The following is a 26,448-nucleotide window of genomic DNA, read 5'->3' on the forward strand; positions in this document are numbered from 1 at the left end:
TCAGCTACATCTGTAATATAACTATACTCTTCTTATAGTAGCCATTTTATTTGCCATGATCCAAGTATTGATTTTATGGGGAAACAGTCAGGGAGATGAAGGAACTAAAGGAGAGGAACTGAAGGAACTAAAGGAGAGGAACTAAAGGAACTAAAGAGAGAAACTAAGGAACTAAAAAGAGAAAATGCCAGGGTAAAACAGGAATATATATAGAGTGTTATGGTAGAAAGGGCTTTCCTGGTAGCTCAGATGGTAAAGAATCTGCCTACATGCAGGAGCCCTGGGTTCGACCCCTGGGTTGGGAAGATCCCCTGGAGGAAGGCATGGCAACTCACTCCAGTATTCTTGCCTGGAGAATCCCCATGGACAGAGGAGCCTGAAGGACTACAGTCCATTGGGTCGCAAAGAGGCAGACATGCCTGAGCAACTAAGCACAGCATGGTAGAAAGTCCAAGGCTGAATAGAAGAAATAAAGCTAGAAGAGCTAGTAGGTAGCCAATGAGTACCCTGTCAAGATCTTGGATGTTATTCAGTAAATAACAGGAGGTCTCCCAAAAGGATTAGTATGGGGAATGGTGGTGTCAATTACATGTTTATTTTTGTTATATCACTCTAGTGTATGTAGACAACAAAGATAGTGCTCAGTCTCTGGGTTATATCTTATTACTGGATAGGAAGAAGAGGTTTCATGAATTGAGGGTAATTTGAGAGAATTTCTATATTTTTTAATTGAATTGAAAGCAGTTGGAGAATTTGAGAAAGACTGGATAGGCAACAAAGACAAATTAGACAAAAGACTAAATACTGGAGGCCTCCCTCAGAAGAGGGACCATGAATTCATAGTGACAGCAAACTGCAAAGTTATGTGATTTTCAACATTGTGTCTCTGAGCATCCAAAAATTTTCATTAACTGATAAAACAGAAGAGAGGGCAGAATTATTGAGATTAGTGATGACAGAATGGTCATCATAGTGGACTATGGCTCTCAGCTGGGCAGGAAAGGACAGAATAGAGGGGGTATAATGGTCCAGGGACTGACAGTTAAAGGAAAGGCACTTGAGGATGAGAGAGTGAAAGAGCTGAAAGCCTAGGAGGTTTGGCCAAAGAGTAGTCCTGAAGTATAAGATTTGACATATGAAGTTCCATGAGATTGGGTTACTAAATGAGAGTTCAGGAGTTTCAAAAAAAAAGTGAGAAGCCAGGATATTAGATGAGTCACTTTCACACCTGGATATTGAATATCTGAAGTCACTCAGGATGATTCTGGGACAAAGAGCAAAGAGGAGCCATAATCCCGATGTCAAATCTTAGTAAATGTGAGGAAATAGTCACGAGTCTGATAGAGTTATGATAGAACAGCTAGATGACGTGTTTTTTTTTTTTTTTTTTTTTTTTGGTGACACTATGCTAAAGGACAGGCTCAGCAAGCCTTAGTCTGAAAGGAAAGAAGTGGAAAGAGGGGTTTTTGCCCAGCAAAGTTAAGGGTCATTTTCTTCTTTTGGTTACTGGTACCTCTACTGTGTCCTTTTTTCCTGTGTATGTACAACACTAATCACTAAGTGAAAGTCAGTAAGAGTTATTAGAATTACATAAACTGCTGCAATGATAAATTGCTTTTATAATATACCCTTAAAGTTAGTCAGCAAGGTTGTTTTTATATCTTGGCATGTTCATTTATTTTTATGGGATTTTCTCTTCTTTTTTGATACTAGGACTTATTGAATAATTGTTTTTGACTACTTTAGGAGGAAATATCGGAGAAGGCAATGGCAACCCACTCCAGTCCTCTTGCCTGGAAAATCCCATGGGTGGAGGAGCCTGGTAGGGTGCAGTCCATGGGGTCACAAAGAGTTTGACATGACTGAGCGACTTCACTTTCACTTTTCACTTTCATGAATTGGAGAAGGAAATGGCAACCCACTCCAGTGTTCTTGCCTGGAGAATCCCAGGGATGGGGGAGCCTGGTGGGCTGCCGTCTATGGGGTTGCACAGAGTTGGACACGACTGAAGCGACTTAGCAGCAGTAGCAGCAGCAGGAGGAAATATATCAATACATATGCATGTAGAGATAAGCACATCTTTTTAATAAAGAGATTATCCTAATTTGAGTGCTTAAAAAATTAGAATATTGATAAATAAGAATTCTCAGTAGTTTTATTAACACAGCGTGTGTGTGTGTGTGTGTACTGTGTGTTTTTAGTATACTCTATTTGGGATGTTTCCTAGAGTACTGGCTTTGCGATAGGGTGGTAATTATGCACTGGCATGAAGGTTTTAAACAACAAATACATGTTCTTAAATACCAAACATAATGGTGAAAAATGAAAACTAATGTAACAGTCAACATTCACACCTTCTGTTGCTTTCATAAGGTGTGAATGTTGAAAGCTAGTAACCTCACACCACTTGGTTCTTTTGTTATTATTTTAATTGTTTTTTTAACTTTAAAACTTCACTCAGCAGTGGCCCAAACGAAAGATACCTGAAGTAAAGTAGCTCAGCCCTGATCTGAATCTCAAGTTAGGAATGAAGGAAATGCCCTACTGTGTGCATGCCTTATGGAAGCAGCAATCAGGCATATCCACTTACACAAAAGAAGTAAAATATTATGATCTCTTAACACCAGAGATACCTATCAGCTTAGAGTACAGGAAGCCATTGCTGGCACCATGGACCTGCTCAGCATTTCTGGCTCCCATAGAGAGTCATCCTCATGGCTATGTTAAAACTGCGTTATTATATATTTCTCTATGCCTTAGTGGCATGAATACTGAGAGTGTATTCTAAAGCAGGTTCCTACCAGTAAGTGATGGATTTAGGCAGAATTCTCAGAGGTGGCATCCAGGGAACAAGATCTTACATGTGGGGATGTCCATTTACAGCATCACACAGTTGTAGCACTGCCATTAGTTAATTCAGGCTGTCAAAGGAGGAATGTGAAAAAATGAAAAAGAATGCCAAAAGGCTTAGCTGAAGCTGGAGGGAGGTGTAGGTGGCTGTGATAGGTTTTTGACCTCCACTTAAGTGCACCCTGATGACAGTAACATGCACAGTGGAATCCTTGGGTCAGTCATCAGCTCACTGCCACACAGCATGACTCTCTAGTGTGAGGTGGGCCCCTCCCTGCATTCGGATTATATATTTGAAGTTTCTCACTTACTTTTCTGAATAGGTAATATACTCATATAGTTCAAAATTTAAGAGGTATAAAATAGTTTGCAAATGACTCCTTTCTAGCCCTCTCCTCCAGCCAGCCAATTTCCCTCCAAATGGGCAATCATTGTTTATCTTTTAAGTTAATAAATGCAAGCAATATGGAAGTACATATTCTTTCTAAAACTTTATTTTTTTTACTTAGAAATAAGTCTTAGATGCTGTTTTATATCAGCATATATTTCCCCATCTTATTCGTTGCCTAATACTTCAGTATATGGAAGATGCATATTCTCCATTGATGAACATTTGGGTTGCTTCCAGTGTTTTGTTCTTAGAAATAGTGCTGTAATTAATAACCTTGCGCACATGTCATTTTGAATGAATGCAGGCAGGTCTGTAGGAGACATTTCTCACATTAGAATCTAAGAGTTTGCACATTTGAAATTTCAATAAATACTGCCAAGCTACACTTCCATCAGCTTTGTATAAGAAGACTTATTTTTCTTTATTCTCACCAAACCAATATGTTATCCAATTTTTAATCTTTCCAAAATAATAGCCTTTTAAAAATCAGTACAAAATAAATTTTCATTTCTTTTACTGTGTATGAGTTGAGAATCTTTTACTATGTCTAAGCACCATTGGCTTTTCTGTGTATTTCTGTGCTATAAACTCCAAATTTCTAATGGGCTGTTGGTGTTGTCTTGGGAGTGTGATGGTTTTAAATTCAAAACAAGTCTGAAAAGTACCTTGTGGGCATGTAAGTTTCCCCCTATATAATTCTGGTGATTCTTTGCAGAGTAGAAGAAAACGACTTCCTTTAATTTGCATTGGGTTATAAACTTGCATTAGAACTCAATTACCATCCTTTAGGAGCTCCAATGCTGACCTGATTGGCCATTTCTTACAGTGTGAGGTAAATGTCTTTAAAATGAAGTGCATGCTCATATTTTCAAGAAATGGGAGAGTAGTTAAGCAATAACATTTAGAAAAAAAATATTCCTAGTCCATAAAAATCAGAAAGCTCTTTATTAGTAGTAAGGTTCTTGTATAAAAGCATAATTTCTCTTATATTTAGAGACTGTAAAATTTTTGGCCCTTTAGGAATTGTGTATTTTTTGAAATTGTAATATTTCAGATTTTGATGTTGTTTCTAATACATGAGGTCTAGTGTTGTCATCTCTCCTAGACAATCCTTAGAGGGAAAATAAACATGCTACCTAGCTAAAGGTAGATTTCACCTGGAATATTCATCTAATAATGTGTTTTATAGGTAGCATATGGTAGTGCTGTTATATGAATTCTGGATGAATTTTTCCTTGTTAAAATTTGTTGAAAGTGTTATATTTTAATTAGTGTCTGGTGTAAACCATTGATTTCAGATAGATGTGATTTCAAACAATGTGATTCCTCCTTTTTCATATTTATTTTAGAACAAGAAACAAAGAGACTGTCAATAATGGCTTGGTCAATAATAATACCCAACTTGGAATTCCCGCTGACTGGGGGGAGTGATTTGATAGAAAAGCCATTTGTCTTCCATGATATCACTGCTGAATTTTGAGTAGTAACTGCCTCCAGGATTACTGTTTTAAGAAAATATCTGAAATCTATAGATGAATTATAGATACACAGGTGACTTTAAAATTATTTTTTTTCATTCTTCATCTCTAAGATACAATGGAGAGAAGAAACATTTCCATACCCAGCCAAAAAAAAAAAATTGTTTTATATTGTCCTGAAATTCCTTCTATTCAAATACTTAGAGGTTTAGTCTTAACTCTTGATTTTCTCTGTTGTTTGTGTACTTAAGTCAGCATTTTTAAGTGGTTAATGTCTGCCAGCTATTTACTTACTACACCTCTTTCAGTTCTCACAACCACCCAAAGAAGTAGGATTATCATTAGACCCATTTTGCAGATAATGAAATTAAGGCTCTGGGAAGTCAAATAACTTGATTAAGATCACCTGTTAGTAGTAGAATTAGAGCCTGAACTTAGGACTATGTGATTCCAAACACACTGTAACTATAATCATTACGTAATGCTGCCTACTCAGTAGTTGAGCCACTTTTCAAATAAATTCCTACGTTGAACCATGAGTGGTATTCCAAATATTTTATAATCAATGTAACCAAATCACAGCATAATCATTTAAAGGGCATACACTAATGAACAGATGGCTACAACCAATGGCTGAATACGAGCTCAATAAATTTAGAAAAATCAAGTGGAAATGTTCTGAGGTGGCTATGAAGGGCCTATTACTCACCCCTGTGCCCTGCCCATCACAGAAGAAGCTCATTCCATCCTCACTTCTCCTTCCAACTCCCACTTCACAGAAATTGGTGTTTGATTAAAAAAAAGAAAAAGAAAAACTCTTGTAAAGTCACATATTGTATTTATCAATACATGATCCAATAGAAAAGCTTATATTCCTTTTACTAGTACCCTTTGTGATTAACTAGAGCTAAAGGTGTAGAGCTAAAGTCCCTTGGACTGCAAGGAGATCAAACCAGTCAATCCTAAAGGAAATAAACCCTTTATTAATTGAAAGGACTGATGCTGAAGCTGAAGCTCCTATACTTGGGCCATCTGATGCAAAGAGCTGACTCATTAGAAAAGACCCTGGTGCTGGGAAAGATTAAAGGCAGGAGGAGAAGGGGATGACAGATGACAGAGGACAAGATGGTTGGATGGCATTACCAACTCAATGGACATGAGTTTGAGCAAGCTCTGGGAGATGGTGAAGGACAGGGAAACCTAGAGTCCATAGGGTTGCAAAGAATCAGGCAAGACTGAGCGACTAAACAACAACAAAAAGATGCAGATTCATTCAAATCCCTTTGAAAATCTTTTGACTAGACCTAATTCTAATATTTCTAGGATCATTTCATAGGGAAACCTGTCCTGATACATTTTCAGTTCAGTTCAGTTCATTTGCTCAGTCGTGTCTGACTCTTTGTGACCCCATGAATCACAGCACGCCAGACCTCCCTGTCCATCACCAACTCCTGGAGTTTACTCAAACTCATGTCCATCGAGTCAGTGATGCCATCCAGCCATCTCATCCTCTGTCGTCCCCTTCTCCTCCTGCCCCCAATCCCATGATGCTTTTGAACTGTGGTGTTGGAGAAGACTCTTGAGAGTCCCTTGGATTGTAAGGAGATCCAACCAGTCCATTCTAAAGGAGATCAGTCCTGGGTGTTCATTGGAAGGACTGATGCTAAAGCTGAAACTCCAACACTTTGGCCACCTCATGTGAAGAGTTGACTCATTGGAAAAGACCCTGATCCTGGTACATTTTAGCTTATATATAAATAATATATACCTACTAGATAATATCGGAGAAGGCGATGGCACCCCACTCCAGTACTCTTGCCTGGAAAATCCCATGGACAGAGGAGCCCTGTCCACGGGGTCATGAACAGTCGGACACAAGTGAGTGACTTCACTTTACTTTTCACTTTCATGCATTGGAGAAGGAAATGGCAACCTACTCCAGTGTTCTTGCCTGGAGAATCCCAGGGACAGGGGAGCCTGGTGGGCTGCCGTCTATGGGGTCACAGAGAGTTGGACACGACTGAAGTGACTTAGCAGCAGCAGATAATATATGTCTGTTTTTTATGGTCATTTCCTGAATATTCACAACTGTATACTTACAATTCCCCTTTAGCTCAAAATTACTTTCCTTTTTACAATTATATAGAGAGTATATTGTCCAAGAGGGGGTTTGACTTTAAACATTTATGACTCATTTATTTAACTAGTTACCAGGTCAACTGCTCAGTGGGAAATTGGATGTTATTCTTACTGTGAGAACATCAGACAAAATTAGACGGAAGTGTGTAGGACAAGCTTAGTGTGTTGGAGCCTCAATATATCAGTGATTGAACCAGTTAGTACCTTAATTCTTTTTTTTTTCCCCTCCAGAAATCACAAGTGTTAGCTTACAAAGAAACATAGGTAAGATAAAAGCAAAGTAACAAGAATGAGGGCAGGAGGAGAAGGGGACAGCAGAGGATGAAATGGTTGGATGGCATCACTGACTCGATGGACATGAGTTTGAGTGAACTCCGGGAATTGGTGATGGACAGGGAGGCCTGGCATGCTGCAGTTCATGGGATTGCAAAAAGTCAGACACGACTGAGTGACTGAACTGAACACAAGTGAAAAAGAGGACAAATAGAGAAGGGACAGAGAAAGTAGGATGGGAAAGAGGAAATAAAGTAAATCAAGAAACTTACTCTTTACTGATTAAAAACCAAGGGAAAAGGGAAAAGGAATTCATTTAGTTAAACTAATTCATTTACTAATTTTAAACAATACTGATCCATGAGAAGAGATAATCTTTTTATTATTACCAAGATCTAAAAGAAATCTGTTAGGTTACATAGGAATCTTTATGAGGAATTTCAATATCTTTTGAGGTCACTGATTTGGAAATATTAGTATAATTTTAGGAGTATGCAAAGGCAATGGCTGTTTTTGTCTCAAAAAAAAATAACTTTTGAAAGTTTTTATCTTGTGGCATTTGCATGCTAAATATAATCTTAATACTTCCAGTATCATTATGTACATATTAATCTCTGGGAAATTTTTATTGCATAATGCAATGTCATTCAACAAAATTTTATCATGTTCCTGTTCCATGCCAGGCATTGCATCAGGCTCCAGGAATGCAATCCAATGGGGTCTCTCTTCATGAGGATTCTCATTCTGAAATAAAAAAACAATGAAAATGAAATGTGGTATGTGTTCCAATAAAGGAAGAATGAGATGCTATGGCATATGACATCATCTAGAGCTGTGGTTCATAGATTTTTTATTTCATGAATGAGCATAATAATTTTTAAATGTGGGTTAATATAGATTGCCATCATTTTACTAGCCAAGAAAAGGCACTGAAAAGATTTTAAAAGCTACTACATTTGACCCTTGAACAGCTTGGGCTTGAACTGGATAGGTCCACTTATGCAGATATTTTTCACTAAATGTATACTTCAGTACTACGTGGTCCACATTTGGTTGAATCTGTGGAACTGCAACCAAGGATATGGAGGGTTGATTGTAAAGTTACACACAGGTTTTTGACTGTGTGGGAGGTGGAGCCTTTAACTTGTTCAAGAGTCAACTATAAATAGCATATTAAAAAGCAGAGACATTACTTTGCCAACAAAGGTCCGTCTAGTCAAGGCTATAGTTTTTCCAGTAGTCATGTATGGATGTGAGAGTTGGACTGTGAAGAAAGCTGAGCGCCAAAGAATTGATGCTTTTGAACTGTGGTGTTGGAGAAGACTCTTGAGAGTCCCTTGGACTGCAAGGAGATCCAACCAGTCCATTCTGAAGGAGATCAGCCCTGGGATTTCTTTGGAAGGAATGATGCTAAAGCTGAAACTCCAGTACTTTGAGCTATGTATAAGGTTTTAGCTGCAGAAAAATTACATCAGAACCTGATTTTAATTATAATTTGTACAAAAATCATAGTGCTCTGAAAAGTATCAGGAGGGGCTACTACAGAAAGGGAGAACAGGGAACTCTCCTTAGAAAAGATAGAACATTTCAACTGAGGCCCAAAGGATGAACATAAACCAGGTAGGCAAGGAGGAAAAAACCCAAAACTTTCCCTTTCAGGAAGGCTTAACACATTCCCCTCTGTATTAGTGTTCTGAGCTTGCTGTAAAAAATCACCAACTTAAACACAATTTATTACCTTAGGCTCACTGACTAAATGAGATGCACTGTACTAAAATTAAGGCATGGTAAGAGGACCGCTCTCATTCTGGACGCTCTGTTGGAGAATCTATTTCCTTGCCTTGTACAGCTTGCAGATGTTGCCTGCATTGTTTGGCTTGTGGCCTCTTCCATCACCTTCAAATCTACAGTGCAATTTGTCTCCTGACTCTGACATTGACTCTTCTGCTTCACTCTTACACATTCAAAGAACCCTTGTGATTTCATTGAGCCCATCCAAATAATCCAGGATAATCTCTTTATCTTGAAGGCAGCCAATTAGCAACCTTAATTCCATCTGTAACCTTAGTTCCTCCTCTCCTCGATATATATTCACAGATTCTGGGGGATAGGATGTAAATGTCTTTGGGAAGCTTGTGCTCTACCTACCTCACCTTCTGACTCATGGAAAACATAGTATATGCTAAATTGCTTCCTTCTCAACCATTGGCTTGTGAAGAATTGTGAAGAGTATGAAATATACTCCGCTTGAAAGCTAACAAGAAGCCTGCCAGAGTTCACTGGTGGCAGCAGAAGGCATGAGATTCCTGGATCACAAACAAAGGACTTCATTATTCATGGCCAAGCAAGTAGCATGAGCCTCATCACATTTGCTTCGGCCCCTCTTATCTGCCAAGTCCCACAGGAGTGATTCAGAAGAGGTCTGACAGATAGCCGCATCCACTGTGGACTGTATTATAGAAGAAGAACCCCAACTTTAGGGAACCTGAATCATTTACAATGAATAATAAGCATGCCTTTCCTTTTCTCCAGAGGGAAACACAACCTCTCTCTTCCAAAGCTGCTCAATATACAAACATCCTTAAAAAGATAATCCAGAACAAAAAGTACATCTTGCAAACAAATTTTTATTGCATAATGCAGTGCCATTCAACAAAATTTTATTATGTTCCTGTTCTATGCCAGGCATTGCATCAGGCTCCAGGAATGCAATCCATGGGGGTCTCTCTTCATGAGGATTCTCATTCAGAAATAAAAAAAACAATGAAAATGAAATGTGGTATGTGTTCCAATAAAGGAAGAATGAGATGCTATGGCATATGACATCATCTAGAGCTGTGGTTCATAGATTTTTTATTTCATGAATGAGCATAAAATTTTTAAAATCTAGATTGCCAACATTTTATTAGCCAAGATGTTTGCAAGATGTAAATAAAAAACCTAAAGAACCTTGGAAAGTTGTCCATGAATATGCCTACATTGCATCTGCTTTTAATAACCTGATCTGCAGTTTCTCAAATGTGGGGACTAGGTCTTCAAACATCATTTTAAAATCAATTCATTTTAAGTTAAAAGCTTTGTTTTTCAATTTACAAATATAATTTTTTCAACTTTTTTTTTACTTGATCAAGTCAACCTTTATTTATACATTACACTGAATTATTTTTCTAGTGCCTAATCTGTTCCCTATTACCCTTTACTTATCATCAGATAGTTCTAAATGAAAACATGTTATTTTTGGCTGGCTTAATACACAAACAACTAATGCAAAAACAGACTAATGTGTAAACAGACCTCAGTTCATAATGAGGAAATATTAGCAAATTTACTAATGAGGGCACTCATACAAACAGATAATTATGAAGCAAACCAAGTGCCAATATGACCCTAATGTGAAATGTCATTCTGTGAGAACAGAGACTGAGAGGGGGCCTTTATAAGAAGGGGAAAACAGACAAATTCATTTCTATGTATTAATCCAAACCCATTCTGAGAGCAAAAGATGGCTATAAAGTTAGAGACCCAGTTAAAAAAACAAATGATTATATTTTATATTAGAAGTACCAACATTCATGAATTTGTTCATGGATCTATTCCCCCTATTACTGACATTCTTCTAAGTTAAAGTTACTCATTAGGTACATTTCCCCTAGTTTTAAGGGCAAAGAAGGCTATAAAGAAAATATTAAGCTATCTAATGATAAAAATGAGCTAAGTCAGAAGGAAAAAAGAAAGGGAATACATTTTACCCTGTCTGCGCAGAAATGATGGTAGTAGATGCATATCAATAAGGCATATTCTTTGAGCAACTTTCCCCAGACGTGTTAATACATAAGGTGAGTTGTCAGTGTTCTCCCATCTAATTGTCCTGAGACCAACAGCGTGATTCAGACTAAGGGCAAAACAGCAGTGTTTATTCCTAAAAGGGAGTTGCTCAAAAGCCAACTGGATTATATTTATACTCGACATAGGTAATGATCACAATCTTGCCACTCATAATTTTTTATCTCATTAACACTTCTGAAAAACTAAAGCACCATCCCTACTTTTACCATATTCTTGTGCTTTAATAGATTATTGCTCTCATGTTAAATTCATCAATTTGTATACTATTTTGACAAAAGAAGCACAAATTTCTAAGGAGCATGACAAACTGCAGCTGCTTTCCTTGACAAGTACAGTGCTAGCAATTCAGTGGAAGGCATTCAGTAACTGCAATCAGAAAACCTGCATTCTCAGTCTGGCTCCTTCCCATCTAATCCCTCTGAGTTCTATGCCTCAGTGTCCTCGTTTGTGAAGAAATGATCTCAGGGTGACATGACACGGTGATGTGGAAGCACCTTAATTCATAAGGATACGCTTTTAGTCTGAATTTCTTTTTTTTTTTTTTTTTAAATTTTCATTGAAGGAGTTCAGCAGCACCTGTTAACAATAGGACTTTTAGTAAAGAGTACATCTGAAAAATAAAGAGTGTGATTACAATCCACAATTCCAACCTTCAGGTCAGAAATCACAAACCCAGCCACGCCTGAGGGCCTGCTGTGTGGAAAGGGCTGCGTGTGCTGAATCCAGGAGGAACAGTTTACTAGTTCCTCCCATTTCCTCCTGCCTGGCATCCCAATCCTTTCCTCGTTGCTCATCAATGACTCACCAGTGCCTTTCTCACTCCTGATTGCAACAGGGTCACCTGCAAAACCCCTGACGGTGACAGCTCCTCACCCTTGCCTCTCATGTCCTGGCACCAAGAAACTGCCACCACCGTTTCTTCAGGTTGCCTCAAGTCACAGAGATGCCCCTCTTCAGAGCCTCTGCTGGCTCATTTTCTGCAGAAACTAATGGGTCCTATCCTTGCTTCCCCTGACGGCTGTCACTGATGCAGACAATCATGCTTTCTATCTCAGCTGTTGACTCCTCTGCCTCCTCTGCCTCCCAGCTCTTTTCCTGAAGCTTCCTCTCAGGTACTAATTTCCTCAGCATCCACAGATAAGAACATTTCAATAGCTAAGCTGAGATAAACTTGCAGAGTCCATCAGATGCAGCCTCCTGCCTGTAAAGGAGAAAAGAAGGCTCCACACAAGATGTGTGTTTCCTCAACCTGTCAGCGTTCCCTCTAACTTCTAGTCACAACCTGAAGAAAACCATTCCTCTGAAAGTAAGTTTGTCTCTTATGTCCAAACCAATTCTCTACCCAGGTAGTTTGAGTCTTGTTTCCCTTCTTTGGTCTCCTCTGTTGCACTTGTCTCTGATTTGGGCATGAGATAGAGGGAATCTCAAAGTTCAGAAGTCTTCTGGTCCAATTACGTATCTACTTTTAAAATACCATCATCACCACCAATGGGTCATGCACCCTGAAAAGGAATTTACTTCATCGTAGGCGGTCGGTCCATCCTTGAACAGCTCTGACCAGGAGAAGTGTTTAACCTGGGTTCATGGAAACCTTCCTTCCTTCCTGTTACATCCTCTGATTATACTTTCTCCCATCAGGACGTCACAGTAGCTTCCATGGTCACTCACCTGCTAGTACTATCCATCACTTCTCCAGCATCTGGCAAAGGCTCTCAAGCACAGCAAGTCTCCTAAACATTTGTTGAATGAATGAGTGAGTGAGTAAATAAATAAATGTCTGGGGCCTTTTCTAGAGGACTGCAGTTTGTATCTAAGACATATATGAAATATAATTTGGGTCTTCTCCAGGCTAAAAGTCCTTAATTTTTATAAGGAAACTTTCAGGTTACATTTCCTTTCCTATGGGCTTTCTCCAGTGTGTCTAAATTTATCTCAGTGAACAATATAAAAATTAAAAATTAAAATTATATTTAAATATAAATATATATATATATATATATATATACACACACATACATACATTTCAGGCTTCCCTGGTGGCTCAGTGGTAAAGAATCTGCCTGCCAGACCGAGAGACACAGATTCGATCACTGATCCAGGAAGATCCCACATGCCACAGGGTAATTAAGCCCGTGTGTGGCAACTACTGAGCCTGTGCTCCAGAGCCCAGGAGTCACAACTACTGAGCCCATGTGCCTGAGAGCCTGTGCTCCCCAACAGGAAAAGCCCCTGCAGTGAGAAGCCCGTGTAGCGCAACTAGAGAGCAGCCCCCACTCACCACAACCAGAGAAAAGTGTGCACATCAACGAAGACCCAGCACAGCCAAAAACAATAAAAGAAAAGAAACCTTTTTAATATAAATTATATTTAAATATACATTTATGTATATGACTATATATAATCATATGGGTGTGAGTATAAAATTTGGTTACTCTACTTTTCTAAATAAAGTTACATCAATATATAGAGCATGAGTAAACAAAAACTAACAGAAAAAAATATCCTTTGGCACTCAAAATCCACTCATGCTTAAGTGGTTTTATTTAGTATTATTAAAGTTTTAGTTTTGGACAGAGGCTTTGCTATATCATTTAATTATTTTTAAAAGAAAAAGCTGAACCACAATTCTACCACCCTGATGCAGTTGTTGTCATTTTCCTGTTTTGCCCATCTTTTTCATACATAAAAATAACTCTGTTATTGTAAATATGTGGTATACATTTTGCATTGTACTTTTTTCACTTAAAATTATATTGCACATATTTTTCATATTATCATTAATCCTTATTATAATTCCATCAGCTTATAGTATAATACTTCATCAACTTGATATACTGTAACCATTTCCCAATTAGTACTGATTAAAATGCTTCAAAGTTTCTTAATAGAGAATTATGTTAGGAATACTGCCTGCATATAGATTTTCTTCCTAAATATCTTGTCAAATTTTAAAATATTCCCTTCTCTCTATTATCATTTGAAAGGATTTTTCAGTTTCTATGTGTATGAGTTTTAATTATATGTATGCTATTTATTTCCAGTTTTATATCAATGTAGTAAAAAGCTGAAGCCTATAAAACTTTGACTTTTAATTAAAATTATTCATTAAGCCCTAAAACATTATAATTTTTATAAATTTCACAGATATATTTTAAAAGATGTAGCCTGTTTTAAAGATGATTAGCATTTTTTTCATTACAGAAATATTTATAAATACCTAATTGATGCCAGGCACCATGTTAGGAACCTGTGATGCAAGAATGAACAAGACAGATCCAGTGCTTAAAGGATTAAGAAAAAGAGTAGTGAGAAAAAACTGTGATAAGTGTTACAATAGGATGGTTCAAGGCACTACTACCCTTAGACTCAGACAGAAAGGGTCTTTGGCCTCAGTCCTAGGTTTCAGAGAAACTCTCTCTGCCCCCCACCCCACCACCCACAGTGTCCCTTCTCACCAGGCAAGGAGACAGCAGTCACCTATGAGATATCTTGGACATGTCCATCTGGAGCTCACAATCCCTACTAGACCCTCCTCTGAGTAACAGGGATGCCAGAATCTCCTCCTCGAATGGTCTAAACCCACTCCTAGGGCCAGAGCAGATGTCTCTGTATCCACCTACTGAATGTTGAGCTTGTGCTTATATGCCCAGCAGTGGACAGGTAAAACACAGTGCTTGGGGAAGGCTGTGAACAGGGCTTGAATGTGTGGTCTGAGTGATCCACACACAGGCAGAGGAATCCCCCGGCAGTTCCGGTTGGAGACAGGAGTGGGAAGGGAAAGAGAAAGAGGAGTGCCCACAGACTATAGACAAGGGGCGGGGGCCACTTCTCCCCCAAAGTCATGTTCTAGAACAGAGCTCTGAAGATTCTGAAAATTCTAATTTGGACCTTGTTTTCCAGGTGGTTTTGTGGATATATTTGTCATGGTAGGAGGATGGAAACATATTTTATTTAACGGGTTGCTAGCTTGATTGATAGTTTTAAAATATTTAGACAAATGGGATGTAGTACTTCATTTATATTCTTGCCCCAGGCCTTGCAATTGTTGGGGCAGGTCTGGTATGTGGTGCCATGGGGACACCTAACAGGAGGATCTAACCTTATATGGGGGCATCATAGATGGCCTCTCAGAATAAATCATGGTTCAGTAGCCTAGGATCAGCCAGAGGCTATTCTACTTATATAACTACCACATTTATAGACTAAAGGTGGAAATGTCATATGTTCATCCTAATAAATGCCAAAAAAATGTATTTGATGAAACAGTCATGTTTAAATTAATACTTAATACTGTAGAATATTAAGTGCAGGAGAAGGGGGTGACCAAGGATGAGATGGTTGGATGGCATCACCATCTGAATAGACATGAGTTTAAGCAGGCTCCAGAAGATAGTGAAGGACAGGGAAGCCTAGTGTGCTACAGTTCACGGGGTTGCAAAGAGTGACCCACAACTTAGCAACTGAACAACTCCTGTAGAATAACAGCATGGCACAATAAATGCTTTATGTATATGAAAGTAAACATTGACGTCACACATAAATGTTAAGTACTAACAATGTTCCCTTGAAATGTAACCAAAGACAAGAATACAACTATCACTCAATTACTTAACATGGATTTAAAATTTCTAGGCAATTCATCTGGCAGATGTTAATTTCTTTTCCCTTTTCCAGTGGTTTAATGAACATTTTTTTAAGTGAGAACTGTGTTGTGTCATTTACTTCATAACATTTTTAAAGTCCTCTATCTTTTTCTGGTTTGTCATCATTGTTGTTGCTGGCCTATATCCCGTCTTGAAGGCACATGTTCCATAAAATTACCACCTGCTTGTTAAAATACACTTTTATGTATTTCGATTTTTCCTCTTTCGAGATTCAACAGAGGCCTCCATTTTCCTCCTTATGATTTTGTATTTGTTTGGTCAACCATTGCCTGGAGCTGGTGTTTAGACCAGGAAGCGACTCATTATTCTCCCAAATGGTTCCTGTGTCTCAGTTATTAATCTGCATCAGCTGGAGGCAAATAGCATTCCCTCTACCCTCCAGTCTTAACACATAATCAGGAACTTGGCAGAGGAAAAGAGTGGTGGTGGAAGTTCTGGCCTGACTGGCTATGAGGAGCAAGCAGTTAATTGAATAGAAACAAGTCATATGGCATTTTTAATTTGAGTAAAGAATACAAGTCTATTTTAAAGTTGTTTGCCTGGTCACTGGCAGGCATCTGTTAGCTACTGTGCTTGCAGGTTCATTCTCTCTCTCCCTCGCATTCCCTCTCTCTGACTCTCCTGTTTCTGAACTATAAACTCCCAGATGAGACTCTGATCTTTGATCCTTGATAAACAGCCATTCTTAAATGATGTCTAAGGGAAAGACAAGACGTCTTTATGAAGCAGCGGTTTGGTGGTCCTTTTCACTCCTTCTCAGATTTTACAATAGAACACATGAGAACAGGCTGCTGCCCGTTCTCAAAGTACATTTTCAGAGAACTGATCATATTCTGAGCCTGTAGCAGATATAATTCTTTTCTCCCCAACAATTTAGGACCCTTGATAACTTGGGGGACATCAAGCATGTTTATGCAGAACTCTCCAACTTTAACAAGAAGGCAGGACTTGAAGACATGTGCTTTTGATCATCACCGCAAGACTATTTTATAAGTTCAAAAATCAGGGAATCCATTCAGGAGTTGTCTAGTGTTTGCTTAAATTCAGTCTTGGCAAGAACAGAAGTTGCCTAAATTTGATTCTCCCATTAGTCAAATATAATTTTGACAGAAAAAGTGATATCTAAGACATTATTTCTGTAAAATGGTAAAATTCTCCCTGGTGGCTTCCCCACATGTCTCCACTGGATCTCACTTCTCACCATCCTCCTCCTTCCTTTCTTCTCCATCCCAATTAACACCCACAGCCCTAGGTCTCAGTAAGAACAATCAAATGGCAAGTGAAGGGTCCTGAAGTGGCTTCACTTAGCACTGTGGAATCTCAACATGAAAAGCCCATTCTTGGTTTCTCCTCCTTGACAGAGAGGGCTCCAGTCACCTCTGCAGTGCGCATGCCTGCTTTCTGACTCTCCAGTGTTTGCCTAGTCTTGATCCTCTGAGGAATTTCTTTTCTGATTCCTCCTTTCTGCAGAGTAATTCAGTGGATTCTGGTAAAAGAAGTCCTAGCCTGGGTTTAGGGAATCTCTTACTTTAGTGAAGGTGTTAGTCACTTCAGTCTCTTTGGAACCCCATGGACTATAGCCCGCCAGGCTCTTCCGTCCATGGAATTCTCCAGGCAAGAATACTGGAGTGGATTGCCATTCCCTTCTCTAGGGCTCTTACCTTAGGGCATTGCAAAAACACAAGACTGTGTTCTGTCCCCTCCCAGACTTCTGTTCTAGAAAATCAAGTTGCATACAACCCCAAACGCTCAGTGCATAAAGAAAAGAACATTAAAACTGCAAACAATTCTATGACTCAACAATGATAAACATTGTTGATATTTTAGGGTATGGTATGGTATGGAATATGTAAATGTATGTGACATGAATTATACTAAATAATTTCTAAAAATTGTTTTATATAAACATTGTTTATATGAAATTCAGTTTTAAATAGGTGTCATGTATTTTTGTTTGCAATATCTGGAACCCCTGTTACAGTTCTAATCACAACAGGTGTGTTTTCCTTCACATATACCCTCACCAATAATCCCACATTTTCAAAAATTAAGAATTATTAAAATAACATTTCACGAATAATTTTGCCAAGAACATTAATAACATTTTGCTACTCATACACTGGGTGGGAAAACTGTTTCCTTTATTGATTAATATGCAGAGTACATCATGAGAAACACTGGACTGGAAGAAGCACAAGCTGGAATCAAGATTGCTGGGAGAAATATCAATAACCTCAGATATGCAGATGACACCACCCTTAGGGCAGAAAGTCAAGAGGAACTAAAAAGCCTCTTGATGAAAGTGAAAAAGGAGAGTGAAAAAGTTGGCTTAAAGCTCAACATTCAGAAAACTAAGATCATGGCATCTGGTCCCATCATTTCATGGGGAATGGATGTGGAAACAGTGTCAGACTTTATTTTGGGGGGCTCCAAAATCACTGCAGATGGTGATTGCAGCCATGAAATTAAAAGACGCTTACTCCTTGGAAAGAAAGTTATGACCAACCTAGACAGCATATTAAAAAGCAGAGACATTACTTTGCCAACAAAGGTCTGTCTAGTCAAGGCTATGGTTTTTCCAGTGGTCATGTATGGATGTGAGAGTTGGACTGTGAAGAAGGCTGAGTGCCGAAGAATTGATGCTTTTGAACTGTGGTGTTGGAGAAGACTCTTGAGAGTCCCTTGGACTGCAAGGAGATCCAACCAGTCCATTCTGAAGGAGGTCAGCCCTGGGATTTCTTTGGAAGGAATGATGCTAAAGCTGAAACTCCAGAACTTTTGCCACCTCATGCGAAGAGTTGACTCATTGGAAAAGACGCTGATGCTGGGAGGGATTGGGGGCAGGAGGAGAAGGGGATGACAGAGAATGAGATGGCTGGATGGCATCACCTACTTGATGGACACGAGTTTGAGTGAACTCCGGGAGTTGGTGATGGACAGGGAGGCCTGGCGTGCTGCAATTCATGGGGTTGCAAAAGTCGGACACGACTGAGCGACTGCCTGAACTGAACTGAACTGAATAAATAAAATGAGAGAAATTTTGGTTTACATTTTTTGTGTTATTGATTGGGAATTATAGCTCTAACATGTACTATTTGATCACTGAATATGATTCTTTCTGTTGACTCAATACTAAGTGTGGAGAAGGCAATGGCACCCCACTCCAGTACTCTTGCCTGGAAAATCCCATGGATGGAGGGGCCTGGTGGGCTGCAGTCCATGGGGTCGCAAAGAGTAGGACATGACTGAGAGACTTCCCTTTCACTTTTCACTTTCATGCATTGGAGAAGGAAATGGCAACCCACCCCAGTATTCTTGCCTGGAGAATCCCAGAGACAGAGGAGCCTAGTGGGCTGCCATCTATGGGGTCGCACAGAGTCGGACACGACTGAAGTGACTTAGCATAGCATAGCAATACTAAGTGATGAAAGAAAACATATTTTAAAGTAAATAAAAGATAAAGACATAAAATCATATGGAAAAGATGTAGTAATATTATTGTTTTTTATTCCCTTATGTATTAAAAAAAGACACAATTTTTATAACCTACAAAGAAAAAAATGTTATTTTATCAATGATGGGGTTTCATTTTAGAGAAGGGGCTTGGAGATTATTTTTAATTTTTTGACCTATTTTAAATGAGGGTTTCATCATGGATATGCTTTTTCTTTTTTATGTTCACCATATTATCAGCAACAATGCATTCCTTGAAACTAGCAGTGATTTCAAGTCATAATGAGGACTGCATACACAATATTTGTGACTTGTCAAGCTCACAAGAAATACAGAGAATTGCACCTGAACTTCTGCCCTATCTATATCAACTCACTGTCAATCTTTTGACAGTATCATATTTCAGACAGTAACTTTATAAACTTGGGCACCTAGAGAAATTCTTTAACAAACTAAAACATTTTCAGGGTGACATTAATGATAGACATTTTTAGATATCATATGTAGGCCAGAATTGCAAAATGGGTTTGTACTGCAAACTTTCCCAAGCTCTTGTAATTAGTGTAACCATGATAGATGGAAAATAACAGCAAGAAGATTTCCTTCTTATCTGCAGACCTGTTTCCTTCTATTCATCATTACCAAACACTAGTGTGAAAGAGCCATAAAGGTTGGGCAAAGGAGAGTCTGCAGCTGCTCAATGGGTATTTTTGGAAAGTGACGTGGCTTCAGGACTCACAAGGACCCTGAAGGAAGATCTGTAATACTAATTAGGGGGAAAGCAATTCTCATTCATCTGGCTTGTCCTGATATCATTTCTTGGCAGTAAAAAGAGACTAAGATAATTGTGCAAATCTGACAATTGGGAAGTCGATGAGTTAAAGTAGTACTTGATATCATCTCTCCTTTCTGGTCATCTGGCGTCAGTGTTAAAATAATTTTACATGGTCAGAACCACTCAAGTACGATCCACAGTTAATATGACATGGCAACAACTAAAATAGAATCAGTGCATGTTGCTAGTTGGTTCAGTCTTCAGATACATTTAACCACCTGGTATGTTTTTATCCAAAGAACTCCCCATTCTAAAGATATGATGCTTTTAACTCTTTATTTTTTTCTCAATACATTTGTCTTTTTAACTTTGTCATGACTGATAAGGGACAGATACAGACATTTCCTATAGAAAGATATACATATTTCTGGTCTGGGACCTAGTACTAAAGTACCAGCACTGTAGTAGTCAGCATTTAAATAGTAGATTATTTTAAAATGCAGTAGTTTAACTACATATGAAATAGATAACTAATAAAAAGCCTACTGTATAGTACAAGGCACTCTATCCAACACTCAGTAATGACCTATATGGAAACAGAATCTAAAAGAGCAAATATATGTATAACTGACTCCTTTTGCCATACAGCCGAAACACAACTATACTCCAATAACAATTTAAATAAGTAAAAGGCAGTAGTTAAGAGAATATCCTCAGGGCTCCGAGTTATGTGAATCTGAATCCAAGTTTAGTTGCTTACTATGGCTTTGTGACCTTGAGGAAGTTATTTAAACTGCCTATGCCTGAAGTCATCTATAAAGTGAAAATAATAAGGTGAAAATAATATTGAATCTACAAGATAATACAAGAAAAGGGCTTAGTGGAGTTCATGGCATACAAAATTATATTCTTCTGGTAATAAATGAAATTTAACAAATTTAAGTTACATTATAGTATAATTCACTACATCTGTGTTATAATTATCACATTTCCTCATGAAATTTCTCCCCATCACTTGTAACTAGCTAAAATATTGAAGTAGGAATATATTTTCTCCTTCATACATTTTTCTCCTAGGGGTTCCTGCTATTAGTTAGCATATAGACAGACAGGAGATGGGAAGTGTGTTGTCTTCATGTTAAACCTGAATTTCCCAAACAAGCTCAATGCAGAAATTCACTTCCTATTTTTCTGGGTGAGTCTTTCCCTTTATTTTAGAAAAGGAAAACATTTTCACAGAGCCTTTAGGAGACTCTGATGTGAGGGTATTAGTTGGTGAAAGAGAAGGTAATCGTTCCCTTCTTATGCACTTGGACTGAGAGCCATCAAAGTAAGTTATCACCTGTTCTCACATCCCTTGAAATCTTGATTAGTTCTCTAGCAAAAGTACTCCTTCCATTATATCTCCCCACCAGCTCTGGGAAACAGCATGCCTGCTTTTACATTGAAACTTCAGTGGTTGCGCTTTAAATAAAGTTTTATCCTTGTATGGAGGAATGACTTGCATGTAGTATATAAACTTTTTTTTCTCTGCAAAGACTCATAAATTATTGCTTAAATAGTCCCTTGAGGAATTCAGATCTTCTTATCATTGCTTTTATGCCTCTTTTTGCCTAAAATATTTAAATTTGAAGACCATACTATTTTTCCTAAGCTCCCACCCTTTCCACCATTTTTCAACTAGTCATGAGAGAGAGATGAAGTCTAATCTGTAACATGAACTATATACTTTAGGAATCAGAAAGCAAACGTTGTGAACAAAACAGCTCAGAAGGAAACATTCAAAGATAGGGGAAACACACTAAATTTGAAATGAGAAGAAATATTTTTAGTTTCTTCATCGTCTATGAACCATGTAACCTCAGGCAGGTCACTAGATTTCTCTGAATCTTAATTTTATCACACACAAACTGGCAGTCAGTGGCTGCCTGACCTTCTTAAAGCTTCGGTGAAGAGAAAATAAGACAATAATGGTTACACACGCCAGTATTCTTGCCTGGAGAATTCCATGGAAAACGGAGCCTGGCAAGTTACAGTCCATGAGATTGCAAAGAGTCGGACGCGACTGAGTGATTAACACTTTCACTTTCATAAAGGTTTATATAAATTGCAAAGCCCCATGAAAATATTTTTAGTAGTATAGAATTAACTATTCAGCTCTTCTCCAGAAACTCTCTTGAAAGGTTCCAAAGAGTTTGCTGCCCCTTGGAACTGGGGACCATGGACTGCCCTGTCATATTCACCACTCCAGAAAGAACATCACAGACCACATAATCATTCTTTTGACATTAGAATATATTGATAAGAAAGGGATTATGCAGAAACATACTGACATTTTACCTCAAAGATAGTGAATCATTTTCCTTTATTCTATTTTTAAAAGCAAACTCTTAAAAAGTCACAATGTTGATTAATACAGTCCCTTTATCCACATAATATAACATATTCTTCAAACATTTTACTATCTATGACTGGCCGTAAAGTCTCAGATATTTTAAATAATTTTTTTTTCATTTATAACATTCTATAAAAATTTTATGTGTAAAAAAAATTTCCTACTGAGCTAAAACTGTCCCAGTCTCATGGGTGTTTTTTAAAAAGTGTTATTCTCTATAGCACAACATCAAGTTGTTAGTTTAAACTTATGTTCTGAGAAGTAAAGAAGGAAAAATAAGCATTGGCATTGATAATGTAAAACAAAAGAAAACAGAAAAACAAACTTAATACTAATTAGATTTTTATATCTGATATAACAGCAAGGATTAAATGACCCCAGAATACCATTATTCCTGGGCCTAAAAAAAAAATCTCTTGACATCCACAAACAGTAAGTTCTAGTGTGCTTTAAATATGTACACAAACATCTCTGAAATGCTTAAAAAGAGAATTTTAAAAGACAGTGAGACATGCTTAAATCTGACTAACGTAATAGTAACGAGTAACATATAAACTGAAATAGAGTATATTAGCTGACATCAATAATAAAATTACATTGCCTTCAGATCAGATGTGCTCACCTGGCTTCTTCCTCTCCTCAAATTCTTTTTAGAAACATTTATCTCAAAATTGGAGCATTAACCAGATGCCAGCCCCACTTGAACTAAGAAGTAGGAAAGATGGAAGTTGCCTTAGGATAGCATTTCCCAAAATGAACTTCACAAAATTCTGTGCTTCAAGATGTTCTTTTTTTAAAAAATGAGTTTGTTGCAGGAAAGGGATTCTACGGTCAAATAAGTTTGTGAAATACTGTTTGCCATATCTTCCTCTTAGATATTTGCAGTATACATTAGTATGTTAAGTAGTTTTAGTACCTCTCCAGTTAGGCTTATTAGTAGCTTATTTGACCTGAGAAATGTTTTTAATGTAACAACTCCTTAAATTTCTGTGGAACGTACAATCTCAGAACTGTTTCTATCCTGAAAGAACTTCAGCATTACTGGAAGAAAAGGAAGACACCAGTGGTAGTAAAGACCTAAACTTTTATTTTGTGTCACAACCCACATGGCACACCTTCACATGAGTATGTGTGGTTGAGGAATTTGGAAAAGAAATTCTTAGGGAAATAAATATATTTCTCTGCTTGCAGTAGATGAAATTACTTGTTCCAATTCTTCACCCCACGCGCACCCAATCATACCATTATTATTCATCCATATCCTAGCCATGGTCTCAGCCCTTGCTGTTGGGCATGGCCGTGTGACTGTCTTTGGCCAATAGGATGCTAGTGGACCTGAAGTGCTGGAGACTTTCAGTGTGCTTGTCCAGTTGTCTTGCTCTCTTCCACTCCTGCTTTTTCCATGAGAAGATCATGTCTCAGACAGCTGCTGTTACAAGTCATAGTTAATCCAGAGTTAACCACCAAGCTGAACACTGCCTAGAATGGCCAATCTTAGCCAACCTATAGATGTGTGGACAGAAAATAACTGCATATTGCCCGTGAGTTTAGGGGTAGTTTTTTCCTACTGTGTGTTCATGGAGTTTGCTCCAAAATAATTAAAACTGCTATAAATGTTCATAATAGCTAAAAGAGAACATAAGAATGAAATCAAGTAATGTTTAATAGGGCAATGAATTTGTAGATTATTGTTTCATTAATTCCTTTTACTCTTAAATTCTTGAAAATGATGTCCTGTCAAAAGCAGGTAATTGTTTGGTATCTCACTTCTCTTAGTATGGTTATCCCGACATTTTAAAATATATACTCCCAGATAACCCGGCTTTCCCCCACTTAAACAAAATGAGGTAATGAAAAACATTTAATTGATATGAATATAAATTTTAAAAGAAATACAACTGCAGATTAATATATAAAGACCAAAGATTCCACAAAAACCCCAATTATTATCAAATGTCCTCAAAATATTAATTTTAGTTTTATAGCTATTCAGCAAAGAGGATGAAGGAGTAGCTCAAAAGCTCCCCTGCTGATGGAACTAGTCACTCTGACATGACAACCTACAGTCCAGTAGGCCCTCACTGTACCAGCAAGGCCTTCATCCCTAGACACCAGCAAAGAACTGTGATCTTGGCAAGAATTGTGCTCTTTTTCTCCCTAGAGAAACTCCACCATCTCTTTTCTTCATTCAAGTACATAATCTAGTCCTTCTTCTCTCCACTTTTACATGTTCCAGCCTCCTCTGCTTCTAGAATTAGTGAACTGTCTATAAAATGGGTAATAGTAGGAATTCAGTGATTCTTATATGTAAAAGTGCCTTGATGCTGCTAAGTCGCTTCAGTCGTGTCCGACTCTGTGTGACCCCATAGATGGCAGCCCACCAGGCTCCCCCGTCCCTGAGATTCTTCAGGCAAGAACACTGGAGTGGGTTGCCATTTCCTTCTCCAATGCATGAAAGTGAAAAGTGAAAGTGAAGTCGCTCAGTTGTGTCCGACTCCTAGCGAACTCATGGACTGCAGCCTTCCAGGCTCCTCCTTCCATGGGATTTTCCAGGCAAGAGTACTGGAGTGGGGTGCCATTGCCTTCTCCAAAAGTGCTTTACCTGTTGCTTAATAAATGTTGATCTATCTCTTTCTTTCCCTGCCTATCTTAACTATCTTCCCATTTCCTTACTGGTAATCCAGTGAGGTATAGATACATGGATAGATAGATACATACATATATAGATATTTAGAGATCACTGGACTGCTATATATATATCTGTCTCACTGCATGTATGAATATGAATTAAGTAGTTGTAAAAAGAAACTGGACTGGAATGGGTGAATTTAACTCAGATGACCATTATATCTACTACTGAGGGCAGGAATCCTTTAGAAGAAATGGAGTAGCCATCATGGTCAACAAAAGAGTCCGAAATGCAGTACTTGGATACAATCTCAAAAATGACAGAATGATCTCTGTTGGTTTCCAAGGCAAACCATTCATTATCACAGTAATCCAAGTCTATGCCCCAACCACTAATGCTGAAGAAGCTGAAGTTGAATGGTTCTATGAAGACCTTCAAGACCTCTTAGAACTAACACCCCAAAGAGCTGTCCTTTTCATTATAGGGGCTGCTGCTGCTGCTAAGTCACTTCAGTCGTGTTTGACTCTGTGCGACCCCATAGATGGCAGCCCACCAGGCTCCCCGGTCCCTGGGGTTCTCCAGGCAAGAACACTGGAGTGGGTTGCCATTGCCTTCTCCAATGCATGAAAGTGAAAAGTGAAAGGAAAGTCGCTCAGTCGTGTCTGACTCCTAGCGACCCCATGGACTACAGCCCACCAGGCCCCTCTGTCCATGGGATTTTCCAAGCAAGAGTACTGGAGTGGGTTGCCATTGCCTTCTCCGCATTATAGGGGAATGGAATGCAAACGTAGGAAGTCAAGAAACACCTGGAGTAACTAGCAAATTTGGCCTTAGAATATGGAATGTAACAGGGCAAAGGCTAATAGAGTTTTGCCAAGAGACCGCACTGGTCATACCAAACACCCTCTTCCAACAACACAAGAGAAGACTCTAAACATGGACATCACCAGATGGCCAACACCGAAATCAGATTGATTATATTCTTTGCAGCCAAAGATGCAGAAGCTCTATACAGTCAGCAAAAACAAGACCGGGAGCTGACTGTGGCTCAGATCATGAACTCCTTATTGCCAAATTCAGACTTAAATTGAAGAAAGTAGGGAAAACCATTAGACCATTTAGGTATGACCTAAATCAAATCCCTTATGATTATACAGTGAAAGTGAGAAATAAACTTAAGGGACTAGATCTGATAGAATGCCTGATGAACTATGGACGGAGGTTTATGACATTGTACAGGAGACAGGGATCAAGACCATCCCCATGGAAAAGAAATGCAAAAAAGCGAAGTGACTGTCTGGCGAAGCCTTACAAATATCTGTGAAAAGAAGAGAAGCGAAAAACAAAGGAAAAAAGGAAAGATATAAGCATCTGAATGCAGAGTACCAAAGAATAGCAAAAAGAGATAAGAAAGCCTTCTTCAGCAATCAATGCAAAGAAATAGAGGAAAACAACAGAATGGGAAAGACTAGAGACCTCTTCAAGAAAATTAGAGATACCAAGGGAACATTTCATGCAAAGATGGGCTCCATCAAGGACAGAAATGGTATGGACC

At 38.4% G+C, this 26,448-nt stretch overlaps 1 protein-coding gene and 1 long non-coding RNA gene across 4 annotated transcripts in view; one reads left to right on the forward strand and one right to left on the reverse strand.

Moving 5' to 3' along the window:
- Window positions 1-26,448, forward strand: part of SPATA16 (spermatogenesis associated 16) — a 277,669-nt gene that overhangs the window by 36,445 nt on the left and 214,776 nt on the right. The window lies entirely within an intron of this gene.
- On the reverse strand, window positions 7,489-14,811 carry LOC112447725 (uncharacterized). Its single transcript, XR_003035849.2, has 2 exons — window positions 14,433-14,811; window positions 7,489-7,875 (listed from the first exon to the last, which is right to left on the reverse strand). It is a non-coding gene; the product is annotated as an uncharacterized lncRNA (long non-coding RNA).

Source organism: Bos taurus, chromosome 1 (assembly GCF_002263795.3).
Source record: "Bos taurus isolate L1 Dominette 01449 registration number 42190680 breed Hereford chromosome 1, ARS-UCD2.0, whole genome shotgun sequence".
In the NCBI taxonomy this organism is placed as follows: domain Eukaryota; kingdom Metazoa; phylum Chordata; class Mammalia; order Artiodactyla; family Bovidae; genus Bos; species Bos taurus.